This window comes from Geotrypetes seraphini, chromosome 1, assembly GCF_902459505.1.
Source record: "Geotrypetes seraphini chromosome 1, aGeoSer1.1, whole genome shotgun sequence".
NCBI classification, from domain to species: Eukaryota; Metazoa; Chordata; class Amphibia; order Gymnophiona; family Dermophiidae; genus Geotrypetes; species Geotrypetes seraphini.
In genome coordinates, this window is record NC_047084.1 from 400,587,412 (window position 1) to 400,605,068 (window position 17,657).

The 17,657-nt window shown below is 45.5% G+C and overlaps 1 protein-coding gene across 1 annotated transcript in view; it reads right to left on the bottom strand.

Annotated features, from left to right (window-relative positions):
- Window positions 1-14,367, bottom strand: part of PCGF3 (polycomb group ring finger 3) — a 1,052,715-nt gene extending 1,038,348 nt beyond the window's left edge. Inside the window, 1 exon segment of the mRNA XM_033918044.1 lies at window positions 14,078-14,367. The gene's annotated coding sequence lies outside the window, so the exon portion shown is untranslated.
- Window positions 14,368-17,657: the final 3,290 nt, after the last annotated feature.

Consider the following 17,657-nt stretch of genomic DNA (forward strand, 5'->3'; position numbering starts at 1 on the left):
ATTAGGGATTTCTATTCCGCCATTACCTTGCGGTTCAAGGCGGATTACAAAAGGTTAATTTAAATAAAAAACAGAGTTACAATGATTAGCTAGAGAGGTAAGTTGTAGATCTTATAAACATTTAACGGGTTGTTGAGGGTGAGGTGGTTTGTAAAAGAATTAATAGGTGGTCATAGTGGAGGTTCTTTTGTTATTATTAGTGCAGTGATGGGTAGATCAGATGTCAGTTTTAGAGTTACTAAGAGGTCGTGATGTTATTGCTGCTTCAGGAATTTCTTGAAAAGTGTGGTTTTTATTTCTTTTCTGAACGTCCTATAGTCTGGGGTGGTCATCAGAAGGTTGGAGATCTGGTTGTCCAGCCTTGCGGCTTGAGTGGCTAGGAGGCCGTCGTGTAGTTTTGTCCTTTTTACTTCCTTGATTGGGGGGGTATGAATGGGGAGTGCGTTTTTCTGTGTCTGGTAGTGGGTGCTTGGATGATGCGATTGTTCAAGTATGATGGGCTGTCTCCGTGTAGGGTTTTAAATAATATGCAGTAGAATTTGAATTGGATTCTTTCTTGGATTGGAAGCCAATGTGAGTTGATGAAGGCTTCAGTGATGTGGTCATGTTTTCTCAATGAGTAGATGAGTCTCAAAGCTGTAGTCTGGTATAGGAAGCGGACCGCCTCAAAAAAAATTATCTTTACCAGCGACTTGTATCTGAAAATGGGTGGGGTAGAGCAGGGCAAATTTGATCTCTCCCCCCACTAGGAGTACACAAGGGTGAAAACTCCCTTCTCGCCACCACCAATTTTGTCAAGTAATCTTGAAAGCATAGTATTTTCAGTTCATAATCAGGTGCGCGCAAGACACCAGCGCGTCGACAATCCAGCACAAGATAGAAGCGTGCGGGAGAAAAACTACTTTTTAAAGAGTTCCGGGGAGGGAACACCCCCCCTCCCGCTTTATTGCATAGTGTTTGCGCTGCTTTTGGAGGGGGGTTCGGGGGGTTGGATCCTTCCATTATAGAGAAAATGGAACTTTTTCCGATTTTTTTCAGGAAAAGTTCCCCAACACCCCCCCGCAACGGCAACGCGAACACTATGGATTAGAGTGGGGGGAGTTCCCCCCACACCCCCTGTCAGAGCTCTTTAAAAAGTAATTTTTCCCCTGCACGCTTCTGTCTTGTGCTGAATTGTCAGCGCTGGATTGTCGGCGTGCTGGCATCTGGCACGCGATTATCCCATCACCGTATTTTCTGCCCATCCATAAGCAGCGTCACACCTGAACAAGTTTCCCATAGGACCGATTGCTTGTGAGAAAAAAGTGTAGCATGTGGAGGACAATCACTCGAAATCGGGAAACAGCCACTCTGGGAGGACCCACCCAGTGTGCGCTCTCTCGATTTATCAAAGTTCAGCAAATCAGAATTCTATATGGCGCGGTAGGTCTCCTTCCTTCGATGATTCCGGGAAACTAAATCAATCTGAGGTTGTTCCACCTCAAACAATTTTCAAGATTTTCCAACTTGGTCTCTAAATCCTCAACCCGACGTTGCAAGGCTTGCTGGTTGACTTCCAAATCCATGCTGTCCAGTCTTTCATAGGCAGCTTCAGCCTGATCATACAGTGCTTGCAGCTTTTTGTCTAGGTCAGCCTCAACTGCCACTGTGACTTCAGCTGTTATTTCAGCCATTCAGGTCAAGCAGACTGAAGGGCCCTGCAGCCTGGAAGGCTCCGTCAACTTGCTCTCCAAGGGCCGCAATTTCTCCTTCCATAAGGCTTTAGACTCCATCAAGCAAAAAAGTCACTACCCAGTTGTCTCCGCTGATCTTCAGCCATGATAAGGCGTCAAAAGAAATAATAGTCCAGGAGATTTATAGCTGATTTAATCAGGGGAAGTGAGGAGCTCAGATAACACACACAACATCTGTGTCCATTTAAAAAAAAAAAAAAAAAAAGGTTTCCTGCTCCGAACAGCTGAGTGGCAGGATGCTGCTTCCAGGCTTTCCCTGCCGGCTCTGAACATGTGAGTCGCTCCCACAGTGATTCATCGGCAGGATCAGATGAGGATTACGACAAACCTCTGCTCAAATCATTTGCATGCAAACTTGTTTGAGCATCAGTTGCTCTTTTGGAATTGGCCAAAACTCGGACCGCAGCATCTTACCGACCCTATTTAGTGCATCTAGGCCTCTTGAGTAGGCAGATTATTAGAAACATGATAGCAGATAAAGGCCAAATGGCCCATTCAATCTGCCCATTCGCAGTAACCATTATCTCTTCCTTTCTCTAAGAGATCCCACGTGCCTATCCCAGGCTTTCTTGAAATCAGACACAGTCTCTGTCTCTACCACCTCTACCGGAAGACTGTTCCACGTATCTACCATCCTTTCTGTAAAAAAGTATTTCCTTAGGCTCAGGAGTAATCTATCATCTCTTAACTTCATCCTATGCCCTCTCATTCCAGAGCTTCCTTTCAAATGAAAGCAACTCGAGTCATGCGCATTTATGCCACATAGGTATTTAAATGTCTCTATCATATCTCCCCTCTCCTGCCTTTCCTCAAAAGTATACAAATTGAGATCTTTAAATCTGTCCACATATGCCTTATGATGAAGACCACGCACCATTTTAGTAGCCTTCTTCTGTATCGACTCCATCCTTTTATGATCTTTTTGAAAGTGCGGCCTCTAGAATTGTACACAATATTATATCTGAACCTATAGGTTTGCTTTTACCACAATACTTTTCTTAACACCCTGCTGTTATCACTCTGCGTTATATGATTTTGTTAGAGGTGGGAAAAGTGTTGGCTCCAAAGATGAATGATTTTGTCCAATAAATTAAACATGGAGCCTATAATAGATAAAACCACTAGGAACTGGTGGGTTTTGAGAAAATGAAACAGTACGTTCACTTTAATAAAAGAAGGTGGAAAACCCTTGAGTTTTCCCCTCACATTTAGTTTAGTTTATTTCAAATTCACCTTTGTCCAAAGCGGATTACAAAAGAAAACATACACAATAAAAACAAAATACATATCATACCCATAGCTTAAAACTTATGAAAGAACTGCAAGCTCTTATCTAAAGTTAGCATTTTTAAGCATTGTATGTACAATTGCTTCCCAGATTATTCCTTGATGAAGGGAACTTATGAACCTAGGAGGCGTAACTTATACTATGTGCCTTTCTGCCCAAATTATCCTCACAATTAGCAGCTATAATTTAATGCAAAAAAAAAAAAAAAAAGAGTAAAGCTTTTTATAGAACAGAAATAAAAGAACAGTATGAGGAGCACAGCTCACCAATGAGGTAAGACAACTTTTGTAAGGGCAAGAGCAAAGGAACAAGAATACACCTTACTTAAGAGCTTCACATTTTCCTGGGAGGGCACCCTCCAGTGACTGGACGATCCCTTCTCCTTCTAGTCTCTCTTACCATCCTGTTCCCATCACTCACTCATCTTCTCTCAGTACTCCAAGCCCCGTCACTTCCAGTCTCTCTCACTCTCTTGCAGCTGTCCTTGCCAGTCTCTCACTATGTAATACAGTAAATATATTTAAACAATGCAGTGATTTTGCAAAGATACGAAACAAATTTCAAAAAGTACAATTAACTATAAAGTGTTTTTATAAGCTCTAAATTTAAACAAGTTATTTATTAACTAGTCTTTAAGCCCGTTAGTTTAACGGGTGCTAGAACATATGTGTGTGTGTCTGTCTTTTTTTCTCTCTCTCTCCTTAGCCGCTTTCTTTCTTTCTGCCTTTCTTTTTCCTTGGCTGTCCATCACCACCCCTTGCCTGCTCCCCCTGTCCATTTTCCCTTCCTTTTACCTCCACTGTGTCCACCACCACCCCTTCACTGCTCTCCTTATGCAGCAGCAGCACTTCTCCCTTTGTTTTACCTCCCCCCTGTCCAGCAGCACCTCTTTCCTTCTCCCCCTGTCCAACATTAGTCCTCCATTCTTTTTTCTTCACCTCCCCTGTCCATCAGCATCTCTTTCCTTCTCCCCCTGTCCAGCAGTAGGCATCCCTTCCTTTTTTATCCTCCCTCCTCCTTCTTATCCCTATGATACTCTTACCTTGCTCTGCCCCTGATCAGAGGTTCCCGACAGCTGCCCAGTTGCACCCATTGGAAAAGTTCCCACTGCCGCATCCCGCACCCCTCCTGACGCGGCTCCCGCTGTCCTTTCTGTCTGTCTCTGTCCCTGGCCCCCTTTGCCTGTCTGTCTTTCTGTGTATCTCCCTGACCCTGTGTCTTTCTTCTTTCCTTTCTGTCTCCCTTCCTCCCTCTGTCTGTCTGTCCAAAGCAGCATTCCATCCCCCTCCCCCCACACCAGTTCCCTGTGCACCTGCCCCTGTGTCTTTCTTATTTTCTTTGTGTTTCCCTTCCTCTCTCTGTCTGTCCAAAGCAGCATTCCATCCCCCTCCATTTCCCTCCCCCCACACCAGTTCCCTGAGCACCTGCCCCTGTGTATTTCTTATTTTCTTTGTGTTTCCCTTCCTCTCTCTGTCCGTCTGTCCGTCCAAAGCAGCATTCCCTTCCCCTCCATTTCCCTCCCCCCCCCACCAGTTCCCTGTGCAGCAGCATTAGCGTTTCCTCTACCCGCCCCTGTCCCTTCCCCTTCCCCTTCCCGCGGGCCGGACTACAAAGGTGGTGATTCCAGCAGCGCTTTTATCAGTCTCCACACGCTGCTTCGGGCCCTTCTGCCCTGATTTACTCTGGCACGTCCCTGATGACATCATCAGAGACGCGGCAGAGCAAATCAGGGCAGTAGAAGGGCCCGAAGCAGCGTGTGGAGACTGATGTACACGCTGCTTGAATCGCCATTCGGACCCGCGGGAAGAGAAGGGGGTGGGCGGCAAAGGAGAAACGGAGATCGGCGGCGACAGGAGAAACGGAGAACGTCGTCTGGCTGCGGTCCGGCTTGTGGAGGCGATCAGGTGGTGACGTATTCGCGCGCATGCGCACTCCTTCGGCCACAGACCTACAGCGCATGGAACACGAAAATAGGACTGCGCATGCGCGAGTTAGCCTTTTATTATATAGGATAAGCATTACCACCAAAAAATAAGGCAAATTTATGTACAGCATTAACACTATATGAGGATACCCGTATTACCCATTAATGGTTTTGTATTTAGAATACAAAAGAAATAGCTAGTCACAATTCTAATTTGAATGGAAAAAAAAAAAGCTGGCAAAGACAATAAATATTTAGGCATAATCATTTCAAATGAATGCAAGGTAGACAACCAGTGTAATAAAATAATAGTACATGCTGCACCATCAGCAGGAAAGAAAGCAGTTAGTTACCGTAACAGGTGTTATCCAGGGACAGCAGGCCGATATTCTCACGTATGGGTGACGTCACCGACGGAGCCCCGGTACGATCCACTTTAAAAGTGCATCGCCACTTTCAGATCTTAGAACATTCACAATAGTCCGAACCGCGCATGTGCAAGTGCCTTCCCACCCTGACGTAGGGCACGTGGTCCCTCAGTTAAGATAAGCCAGCTAAGAAGCCAACTCGGGGAGGCAGGTGGGTTGTGAGAATATTTGCCTGCTGTCCCTGGATAACACCTATTACGATAAGTAACTGTGCTTTATCCCAGGACAAGCAGGCAGCATATTCTCATGTATGGGTGACCTCCAAGCTAACAATAATGGGATGGTGGGAGAGTTGGCCTTAAGAAAAGAAATTTTTACAATACAGATTGGCCGAAGTATCCATTCCATCTGGAAAAAGACTCCAGACAACAGTAAGAAGTGAAGGTATGAACTGAGGACCAGATGGGCAGTTGTACAGAGTTCCTCAATAGGAGTAGATCTGAGGAAAGCCACAGAAGCTGCCATAGCTCTAATTTGGGGGATGTGACATGACTCTTTCAGTGCCAGTCCAGTCTGAGCATAGCAGAATGACATACAGGCAGCCCAGCCAGTGGGAAATCGTTCTGTTAGAAACAGGATGCCCCAACTTATTAGGATGAAAAGAGATGAACAGCTGAGGATGTTCTTATGACCAGTCAATGTAAAAGGCCAAAGCTCGTTTACAGTCCAAAGTATAAAAAGAAATTGCTCCAGCATGAGAATGAGGCTTAGGGAAAAACAGTGGTAGAACAATGTAATGATTAAGATGGAATTCAATGACAACTTGTGGAAGAAACTTTGGACCTATACGCAGAACCACCATGCAATGATGAAAAACAGTGAAGGATGGATCTGCTACTAATGCTTGTAACTCACTGACCCTCCTGGCAGAAGTGATAGCAATAAGGAAGACCATTTTCCATGGAAGAAACTTAAGATGAGCTGTGGCCATTGGTTCAAATGAAGACTTCATCAAACTGGTCCCAGCTGACAGGCGGAGGCTTGAGAGATGGTTTCAAATTGAAAAGTCCTGTCATGAATCTGGAGACCAAAGAATAAGCAGTAGGAGGTTTTCCCTTGACTGGCGTGTGAAAAGCTGCAATAGCACCGAGACAGATTCTGACAGATGTAGATTTGAGGCCAGAATCAGACAGATGAAGCAGATAATCCAACACCAAATCTACTGATAATGAAGTTGGATCATGATGATGAAGATGACACCAGGAAGAGAACCTAGTCCACTTTTGTTGATAACATAGCTGAGTGGCTGGTTTCCTGGATGCATCAAGAATTTGACGAATAGGCTGAGAAAGATACAAGTGAGATGGACTCAGCCCAAGAGAAACCAAGCAGTCAGGTGTAGTGATTGCAGGTTGGATGTAGAAGTGATTCCTGATTCTGAGTAAGCAGAGTAGGAAAAACTGGAAGAGATATGGGCTCCCTGGAGCGGAACTGAAGTAGAAAGGAGAAACAATGTTGCCGGGGCCACCATGGAGCAAAGAGAGTCATGGTGGCTGATTCTCTATTGAGCTTGAACAGAGTTTCAAGGTTTCAAGGTTTATTAAATATTTGATGAATCGCTATATCTTTATACAAAGCGATGTACAATAAAATACAAATTAGTTAAGATAAAAACATACAATAAATATATAAACATTAGATATTAGACAAGACCAACAACAATTGGGAGGAAAGGGAGGTTAAAGTTACATATCTTATAATAAGAAACACATTTAAGGGTAAAACATTGAGGAGGTAGTAAAATTCTTGAAACGAAAAGTTTTTATTTAAAAGAAAAAAAATTTTTTTTATGTATTAAAAATCTTTTTAAAAAGATAAGTTTTTAGGGATTTCTTAAAAGAAGGAATGTCTTTTTCATTTTTTATGTAATGGGGCAATGAATTCCACCACAGGTGTTATCCAGTTCTCAACATGAGAGGAATTGGAGGGAATGCTTATACAAACAGACCTGTCCAATCCAGGAGAAAGGCATCTGCTTCCAGGCGGAGAGGAGAGTAAAGGCTGGAGCAAAAACTGGGGCAACCGGTGATTGTGACGAGCGGCAAACAAGTCCACTTGAGGAGTGCCCCACTGAACAAAGATGAACTGGAGAATTGCAGAGTTGAGGGTCCATTCATAAAGCTGAAGAAATCTGCTGAGGTTTTCTACTAGGGAATTCTTCTCCCCTTCAATGAAGACAGCTTTCAAGAATAGATTGTGAGCTGTCACCCAAGTTCAGATTTTTTTGAGGGCCTCCTGACTAGAGAATGACACAATGGTTGTTACCCGTGGCTAGCCACAAGTAGCCAAGGGTAACCCGCCGAAACGGGGAAAGAAAAATAGTAGTCGCTGCGGGGACGGGGACAAGGTCATTCACCACCCCGTGGAGCAGTGAATGGTCTTGTCTCCACAGTGAGGCATCAAGGATCGCGCGGTCCAGCAGCCCCCACCCGCCTGATCGCAGCGTTTAGCCAGCTCCCTCCCTCCACCTCACCTTATATGCCGAGTTTGCCGGCTTTCTTTTTCCCTAACTACACGTGTTCAAAAAGCCGAGCAGGCGCAGCTGCGCAAGTTGATCAATCAATCTTCTCCTCTGACGCAACCGGAAACAGGAAGTTGCAGGAGAGGAGAAGATTGATCAACTCGCGCAGCTGCGCCTGCGCGACTTTTTGAACACGTGCAGCTCGGGAAAAAGAAAGCCGGCAAACTCGGCATATAAGGTGAAGTGGAGGGAGGGAGCTGGCTAAACGCTGCGATCAGGTAGGTGGTGGCTGCTGGACCGCGCGATCGCACGTGTTCCCGGCTCACACTAGGAAGGAGGGAGTGAAAGGGAAAAAGATTCTGGGCTAAGGGGATGAAGAGAGAAAGAAAGAAACCCACAGCAGGAAAGAAAGGGGAGGACAGGCAGGTGAGCCTGATGCTGGAAGCAGGGGGTGGGGAAGAAAGAGGGAGAGAAGCTAGTGGGGTTGAAAAGAAGAGACACACTGGTATGGAAGAGGAAGATAGGGGAAATCTAGACACAGGAAGGTAACAGAAAGATGGGAAATTATGTGCATGGGGCATAGGGACAGAGACATAAAGGGGACATGCCATGGGGATGGTATATGGATACAGGGGGGGGGGGCAATGCCAGATACATAGGGGAGATATTAGAAATGGGGAAAATAGGAACACAGAAGCGAGATGGTTGGTGGGGATGGGACAGGGACAGGGACCGAGCTCGCAGGCTCCAGCGGCTTGCACAAATTACATTGTAACGTGCCACGAAAATAAGAGGGAGGGAGGTAGATAGATAAGCCACGCGAGAGGAGCTGAAGGGTGGTAGAAAGGAACAGATGGTGAAGGAGGGAGGGAAGGTAGTGGTAAAAAGGAATAGAACAGACATTGAAAGAGGGTAGAGAGTAACAGACCCTGAAGGGAAATGTGGAAGACAGAGTGGGGAGAAGACGCTGGAAGGGAAGAAGACAGATGCCAGACTATGGGGGAGCGGAGGGAAGAAGATGGGTGCTAGACCAATTGGGGGGGGGGGGTGAAGGGAGAGGCACAGTAACAACAAATGGAAGATGCAGAGAGAAGACACACAGTGGATGGAAGGAATTGAATGAGAAGATGTAGAAAGCAGAAACCAGACAAAGGTAGAAAAAAAATTATATTTATTTATTTATTTTTTGCTTTAGGATATTTAGTTGTGTTGATAAAAACTTATAAACAAAGCCCTGCCAGCTGAACATCTCTTTCTCTAGTTCAGCAGCCAGAACTTTGATTTATAAGAAAGGAATAAGCTAAATATTGCAGTACTAAGGCTTATATGGATGCTGCGGGGATGGTGACGGGGCGGTGAAGGGAATGGCGGTGACGGGGCGGTGAAGGGGACGGTGGGCCGGGGACGGGGCGTTGACGGGGACAGATTTTTTCCCCATGTCATTCTCTATTTCTGACACAACAGGAGAGAGTCTGTGCCTCCTTGCTCGGTTATCTGTGCGAAGGACAAGGACTTGAGGGCAGAGTAGATGATGGAAGGCCTTGAGAGCATAAAAACATTGCTCTTAGTTCCAGGAAATTTATGTGAAATTTCCGCTCCCTGGCGGTCCAAAGACCCTGAGTCTGAAGAGTGCCCATGCGAGTACCCCAGGCATAAGGAGATGTGTCCGTCGTGATGACCTTGTGAAGAGGGAACAAGTGAAAAAAAGGGGACCTCTGGATAGATTGGAAGAGGTCATCCAGCATTAAAGCAACTGCAGAAGAGATGATGTCACATATAAATGTTGTGAGAGATGAGCCGTCACTTGAGACCACTTGAGAAGGGCTAAGATGCTGCCTTGCCAATAGTGTTACATGGACAATTGTGTTACATGGACAGTTGAGGCCATGTGGTCTAGAAGAACCATCATGAGTCTGGCAGAGATGGATTGAAGAGGAAGCAATTGCTGACACAGACGGATGAGAGCCTGAAGACGATCTGGAGGAAGAAACGCTCTCATGAGAGTGGTGTCTAGGATTGTCCCAATGAACTGCAGACATTGAGTCAGAGAGAGATGTGTTGCAGGGAAGTTGACTTGGAATCCTAGTGACTGAAGAAAATAAAATGGTCCGAGATGTGACTTGGACCATGTCCAGAAATGAAATAGCCTACATTAACCGTCGTCCGAGTAAGGAAAGACTTGAAGGCCCTGAGATCGGAGAGATGCGGCTACTAAATATAAGCACTTCATGAAGACTCTGGGAGAAGATGTCAGGCTGAAAGGAAGTACCTTGTACTGATAATGACACCAATTTAATTGAAAAGTACTCCTTGGAAGCCAGATGGATTGGGATATGCAAGTAGGCTTCTGTGGAATCTAGATAGCAGAGCCAGTTGTTCCAGCAGAAGAGAGGAGAAAGCAGGGCGAGAAAGAGCATCCTGAATTTCTCCTTGACTAGAAATAGGTTGAAAGTTCTGAGAGCCAGGATGGGTCTCAGACCATCAGCCTACTTGGGTACCCAGAAGTAACGGGAGGAAAATGCCTGACCCCAAACAATCTAAGAATAACTGAAGATAGCCTTCAATGAGTTGAGGCATTAACTGGAAAAAAGGGGAGAATGATTATACTCTGAAGAAAAACATCAAAAAAGGCTGTATTAATGTGTATGGAACAGCCTATGGATTGTGTTGTTGCTGTCGTGGCTTTGTCTCCTGGATGTAAAGGGACCAGAAGGAGGAGGTTTCATGTTGGACATGCCCAGAGTGTCCTATCTGGGCTCATGGCAGAGAACATCCGAGTAGCCCTGACCATGAAAGGGTAATAATTTGTCCCCTAAACAAGGTGCATTTAGTAGCCTATCCTTGTGGGTAATGCCCAGCTGAGACCCTCTAACCCAGGCAAGGTGCCTGATAGCAACTGACATTGCTGCTGCACGAGAAATCAAGGTAAAGGCAGCATGTGCTGATTCAACCATGCACTTGCGAAGGTGAAGCAAGTCTGATATAAAATGTTGAAAAACTAGTTTATGTTCCAGAAGATATTTTGGAACGTGGCTAGTTGTTGCACCAAATGCTTCAGGTAGAAGGAAAAGGCAAATAGCAGACCGGTTGGCCAAGATAGCATTCTTATAGAGACTTGAGCAAAACCGGTGCAGAGCCTTGTACTCTCCGCTAGGAGGTACAAAGGCACAGACACTCACTCCCGGGAAGAGATGTATGGGACAGACACTCACTCCCGGGAAGATATGTATGAGGGAGTGGTGGTGTATCAAACCTGAAAAGGGAACAACCCTAAGTGCAGGAAGCAACCGGTACTGTAAGTGGAATTGCAAAGTTGGAAGAACTCCCTGGGTGGCTGATTATAATTAAAGTTTCTAAGAATTGTTTAGATGTTTTAGAATCCGCCTCTACAGGAATGGATAAAGCCCCAACATCTCCAGGAGAAAAGTGGTAAAGGAGCTTCCTGAGAAGAAAGGCGAGAATTACTCCCTGAGGAACCTTGGACGTCAAAGATCAAAAGTTCCTGTTCAAAAAACCCCGAGAGATCTTAATCTCTAGGAATGCGGAGCGGTGTCGAACAGACGGTACCAAAAGCTCCAAATGCTTTGACTTGCAGAGAGCTTTGTTAGATGGTAGTGATATGGAAGAGAAAAAGATCGGTGTCGGGAGACCGTCTATCTCAGTGCTGATACCAGAATTGGTGCCACTACTGAAAACTCCTGGGTAGGTATCATGGGAGGCGATGGCTCAGATTGAACCGGCACCGAGAGTCGATGTTGACATGGGAGTCGGCATAAGCAGCCGAAAATTCTCCCGTTAAGTCCTCTTGTAGCAATTGTGTTATGCGCTGCATTAGAGAAAAGCACCAGTGCCATTGGCCTTTTACAGCTGGGACCTTCGGTGCCGCACTACATTCCGGAGATGAGAATGCCGGTATCAAGGCACTCATCGATATCGAAGAGGAGCAAGAGGTGGGGCTATCAGAGGTCGGCAGGATTACACTCACTGCTACTATGACCTGAAGCCCAGCGGGAGCAGTGAAAAGTTAGGTAGCCAACTTACCCACTGGAGGTGCAACACCACAGACAACATATGGAGATCCACTTTCGGTGTCTATGTCGGTGTGGACTTGATTAGTACGGCCCTGTGTCAGAAAAGCGGTAAGCACCGGATTCCTGATGGTGCGGAACAGGAGCTGCTGTTGACGTGGAGTGGAAATACGCTGCTGAAGAAAAAAAGCAGAGGAAGCAAAAATCGGCAAGGTCAAGGGCCCAACCCTGCGAGAATCAGAGGTGGATGGCGGTGACCACAAGTGCCCGAGCACAGCAACTGCCCATATTGAGAATCATCAGTGGAAGGGTCAGGAACGGCAAGATAGCCATAAGAAAAACAAATGCTAGGGCGATCTATAAAGGCCTGCTGAACCGAAGCCCACAACAGTAAAAGAAAAACAAAAAAATATATAATCTCTTGTCCTTTTTCTTTTTTTTAAACAAAAGAAGTAAAATAAAAGTATAAAAATCTGACTGAAAAGTCAGAAGCCGCAAGCGGGAAAGCAGCGAATTGAAAATTTTTTCAACAGCCATTGAAAACACGACTTCTTAGCTCCACAGAAACTAGAAACTGAGGGACCGCGCATCCTACGTTGGGTGGGAAGGCACTCGCGCATGCGCGGTTCAGGCTATCGCGAACTTTCTAAGATCTTAAAGTGGCAATGTACTTTTAAAGTGGTCCGTACCAGGGCTCCGTCGGTGACGTCACCCATACGCGAGAATATGCTGCCTGTTCCTGGGATAATAAACAAATACTCATATAATTGTACAAGTCACCTGCAAGATCCCATCTTGACTTCTATGTTTAACTCTTAAGAGCCATGATTACAAACCTAATATTAATGACCATGGGTGGCTAAATAATATCAACTTCATTAGCTTTATGGTTGTGTAGCTTACAAAATTTGGGATTAGGGCATGAGAAGGTGCCTGGGTATTAGAAACAACAGGTCTTATAAACCCTAAAAGGGCAGCTTACCAGTGGAAGTGGTAGTGGCAAGCACTATAATGGAACTTATTACAGGTAACAAGGACAATGGTAGGAATAAAGATGGGTAAAATACAAGGGAGAATGAGAAGTTTGAATCAATTTAATTGAGTTTATAAACTTATATTTTCCCAAAATGTAAGAAAAATAGTGAGGAAAGCTAGGCACAAAACTAGATTTTATCACTATTATAGCAACAATTTTCATTCTACTTTCTTATTCACATATCAAAGAAATCTGTGAACCAAACCACAGGATTCAAAAAATGCTTAAAAATTATATTCTTAACTTGGAAAAATTAAAGAATAGATGTATCCATACTTTTCAACAAATCAGTTCATCTTCATGCAATTTTACATGTCTTTTATTATTACAATTATTACTATTATTATTTATGGAGTAATACAGTCGCTTTGTTAGTCCATTTAAATATACAAGAGTGAAGGTCTCCAAAAATGCTGGGCATTATTTTTTTTTAACTAATTACTTTAAAATTATAGGAATATTTGTTAGCTTATCTTCCTTCATATCCTTACATTAAAAAACACAAAAAAACAAAAAGTTATATGAAAAACGCCTTGAAACACAGCTTTGTATTAAGTGGTTAGGTTAACTGTAAACCAAGACTCAAATCCAGTTTCACACACAGATGCTCCTAGTAACCTTGAGCAAGTCACGTCACCTTTGGCCCACCCCGTGTAGACTTGAATTATAAACCCTCTGAGATCAGGGAACACCTACTGTATCTTGGCTTGAGCTAGAAATGATAAGGCGTAAATTAAGCCTAATAAACATAAGCATTAACAGCACAAGCATTCACAGATGTCTCCTTTCCCCTTTTCCGGGGGTTACGGCTCCCTTGACCCCTCCCAACTCACCACATCTCACCCAAAGTGTTAACTATGAGAGCGTACTGGCAGGCAGGTGGACAACCCTTTACAAGCATAGAGCTGTCACTCCTGTCCTCTCACTAGTACCTCCACTCTCCCCTCCCCAAATGAGGAAGAACTTGAAGGGAATGTAAAGGACCAAAAGGCAGAAGTAAAAAATTGCTCTGACATTCCTTGTATCTCAACCAAAAGGCGACCTTTCTTGGGAAGGATCCTCCCTGCCGCAACGGCCCTTATACCACCAGTGGAGTGGGGAGAGACGGCTGTGCTGGGTGGCGGGTGATACCTTTAATCGTCCGTGACTTCCCCACACTAGACAGGGACAGACACTGACCTGAGACAGAACCGGCGCCTCGAGTCGGGGGTTGCGGCTGCCAAAGCGGAGAACAAACGGATAGGAAGAAAGGCAGACGAGGGAGAAAGACAAAAAAATATGCACCTGGTCTACCGAACTGTAGTGGGGAGCGCAGCCGCTGCCCCAGAGTTTTCCCCTCCAATTAGGTTAAAAAAAGGAAAATTCTGACTGGAGTTTTAAACAAAGAAACGGAAACGCACGAACAACTTCGGATAACCAGGCCGAGGCAAAGATAGGAGCACGCGCAATTCAGAAACCTCAGGACGGGGGAGGAGTTTGAACGGCATGACGTCATCTTGCTCACCGTGAATGCAGGTTGACAGGCTTCATGTTGCACGCACGGGGTGATACTACAGTGCTAGTCTTGCGTCCATATGATAGAGAGACGATTGTTTTCCTTTTATGCAAGTTGGTTTAGGGCACCAAGCTTGTACGAGGTTGAAGAAAAAAAATGAAGATAGCTTGGAAAGGGAAGACAGAGATGAGTAGTGGACGAAGATAAGACATTGACTGAAGTCTTCGCCAATTTTTAGGTGACATCCTATCTCCAGCAGTGACTTTCTTATCTCCCCATACATTATGTCAACACGTTCTTTCTCATCTCGCTCCCACCCACCGGTCCTTGTGCCACCATATTATTTCAAATCCTTAACTTTTTAGCATTCCCTTTCAAATCCCTGCACCCTCCCCTACTTATGTGGTCTGTCTCAGCCCCACTGTCTCCTTTATTCCTCCCCTTCAAGTAATCTATTTTCTATCATCCTTCTTTGCCATTTCTCCACATTTTTACTAAATTTAATTTTTAATCTGCAATTTCTTATATTCCACCCTTCCACTAGATATTGATCAAAGCAGACCACAACTATGCATTCATAATTGTGAAATTAGCATATAGCACATTCCCCACAAATTTCCAATAAACATTTAAAAAATAATTAAAATGTATTAATTTCTCAGTATCGGCAGTACAAATCTTTAACCCCTCCCAACCAGCCCCCCCCCCCCGCGCGCCTTTTACAAAGCCACACTAGCAGCTATCACTGCAATAACTACAAAGTCCATAGAGATTTAAAGGGCTTCAGGGCTTTTACCACAGAGCTTTGTAAAACGGGAGGAGGTAAATTAGAAACCCAAAAGAGTCCCATGAAAAACTATCAAAGAAGCAAGATGCAATGGGAATCCCAAACCAGTGGAGTACCTAGCATATGTAACACCAGGGGCTCATCATTTTTTTTACACCCCCTTCATCTATATGAAAAACATGATTTTTAGTAGTGCTGCCCAATTCGTGATTCGAATCAATTCACCGATTCACTTCGGGTGAATCAATTCAAATCGATTTGATTTTGTAAAAAATCGAACTCACCGATTCGTCTGCTCCCTTGCTAGAGATCTGTTCGGGCTTTCCCTCTGCCACTGGAATCCTTCCATCTAATGTAACTTCCGATTTTGCGAAACCGGAAGATACACCAGAAGCAAGGACTCCGGTGGCAGAGGGAAAACCGAGTGGACCTCTGGGTGCAGAACAGCGGCAACAAGGTGATTTTTAATTGGTTGGCTGGCAGCAGATGCCTGCGCCTCATCTTCCCGCATGCACGCTCATGCTTCCCCCGGAGCCCGGCAAACGCCCCCGATCCGCCACCTGCATGCACCGCTCTTGCTGCTGCTGCTCAGTGGCACACACCTGCTCTACCAGGTCCTGCCAGCGGCTAGCTTTTCATCAGCCACATGACGGTCAGAGCCCTGCGCACCTGCGAGCACCGGGTGACGTGGTACCGCACGGGGGCTCCCGAAGAGCAGTGCGACCATATTGGAAGTGCTGCAGTGCGGAGACGCTTCTCACTCAGCTTTTACAAGGCCGCATCTTCTGCAGCTCACAGGAAAAGTGTATGTCCGCTGTGCGAAGCGCCTGTAGCTCTTGGTAGGTGCCGCAATGCACGAGTGTTACCCTCTGTCAGCCAAATACTGGGCTTCTGTGTTTGGGGTCAGAGCTAGGAAGAGAGGGGAGATGGACTTGAAGTTGGTGGACTGGAGAAAGAGAGATGGGGAGAAGATGGAGGGGGGAGATGGATGGACTTGGAGGAGGGACAGATGAACTTGGGGGAGGGGGAGGGAGAGGGGAAATGGGGGAGGGGTAGAAGAAATAATGAATCTAAAAACAGGAGAGGGAGAGAGATAGTGGACAATGAGATTTTGGGAGGGAAGGAACAGAAAGGGAGAGAAGTTGTACATGGGGGGGGGGGAGCGGGTAGAGATACTGGATAGGAGGATAGTTGGGAAGAGAAAGGGAGAGCTGGTGGAACCTGGGGTGGTGGGGAAGGAGGAAGAGATGCTGGATGAAAGGGTAGTTGAGGAAAGGAGAGATGGTGGGGTCCATCACTGCAGCTACAAGAATAGAGACGAAAGAAAGGAAAGATGCCAGACCTCTGGGGAATGGAAGGGAAACAGAAGGAGAGGACAGAGATAGAAGATGGATGGTTAGCATGAAGAAAGAAGGAGATCCTGGCAAGTGAGTTATCAGAAGACAACCAGAGCCTGGGACCAACAAGAACTATAATAAAAGGTAGAAAAAATAATTTTATTTTCTATTTTGTGATTACACTTCCTCCCTCCCCATTCGCGGTTTCGACACTCGCAATTTCACATATTTGTGATTTTTTGGGGGGAAGGGGGAAACCCCTCCCCCCACACACCATAGTTTAGCATGTTCCCGCCTTTCTCCAGCTTTCCTCCCGGCATCCCGGCCTTACCTGGTGGTCTAGCGGGCTTTTGGGGCAGGAGCGATCTTCCTACGCTCCTGCCCCGTGTATATCGCCAATATGAAATGGCTGCCGTGAGCTCCCGTCGTAGTCTCGAGAGACTATGGGAACTCATGACAGTTATTTCCTATTGGCAATCTGCACAGGGCAGGAGCATAGGAAAATTGCTCCTGCCCCGAAAGCCTACTAGACTACCAGGTAAGGCTGGGATGCTAGGGGGAAGGCGGGAGGGAGGCGGGGTGGGTCAGAGCTGGACGAGAAAATATTCGCGGTTTTTCTCCATTCGCGGTCTGGCTCTGCCCCTATCCCCCGCGAATACCGAGGGAGAAGTGTACAATATGTCAGATTTGAAATGTGTATCCTGCCAGAGGTGGTGTTAGACCGCGAATGTGAGCTAGGATTTAACAGAGAGAGGAAAAGTCTTTTTTGTTTATTTTGTTTACACCACAGTGCCAGTGTGGGTAGGAGAGAGCAAAGGGGGTGAAGAGGCTATAAAATAAACCCACCAGGATGTTTGAAAAAAATACCCATTTGGGCAGGGAAATTGAATCGAAAAATCAATTAAATTGGCTGAATCGAATCGAAATATTTTTTTCCTGAATCGGGTAGCATTAATTTTTAGGAATAATTCACAAGTCGCATAACAAGAGTGTGCCTAGGAAAAGGCAGCAGCTTACACACTGCAGTGAGCACTAAAGCATCAAGATACACATTGTAAAACTAAACAAGCCAGATTAATACAGATTGATCCTGCAGTCATAAGAACATAAGAAGTTGCCTCCGCTGAGACAGACCAGAGG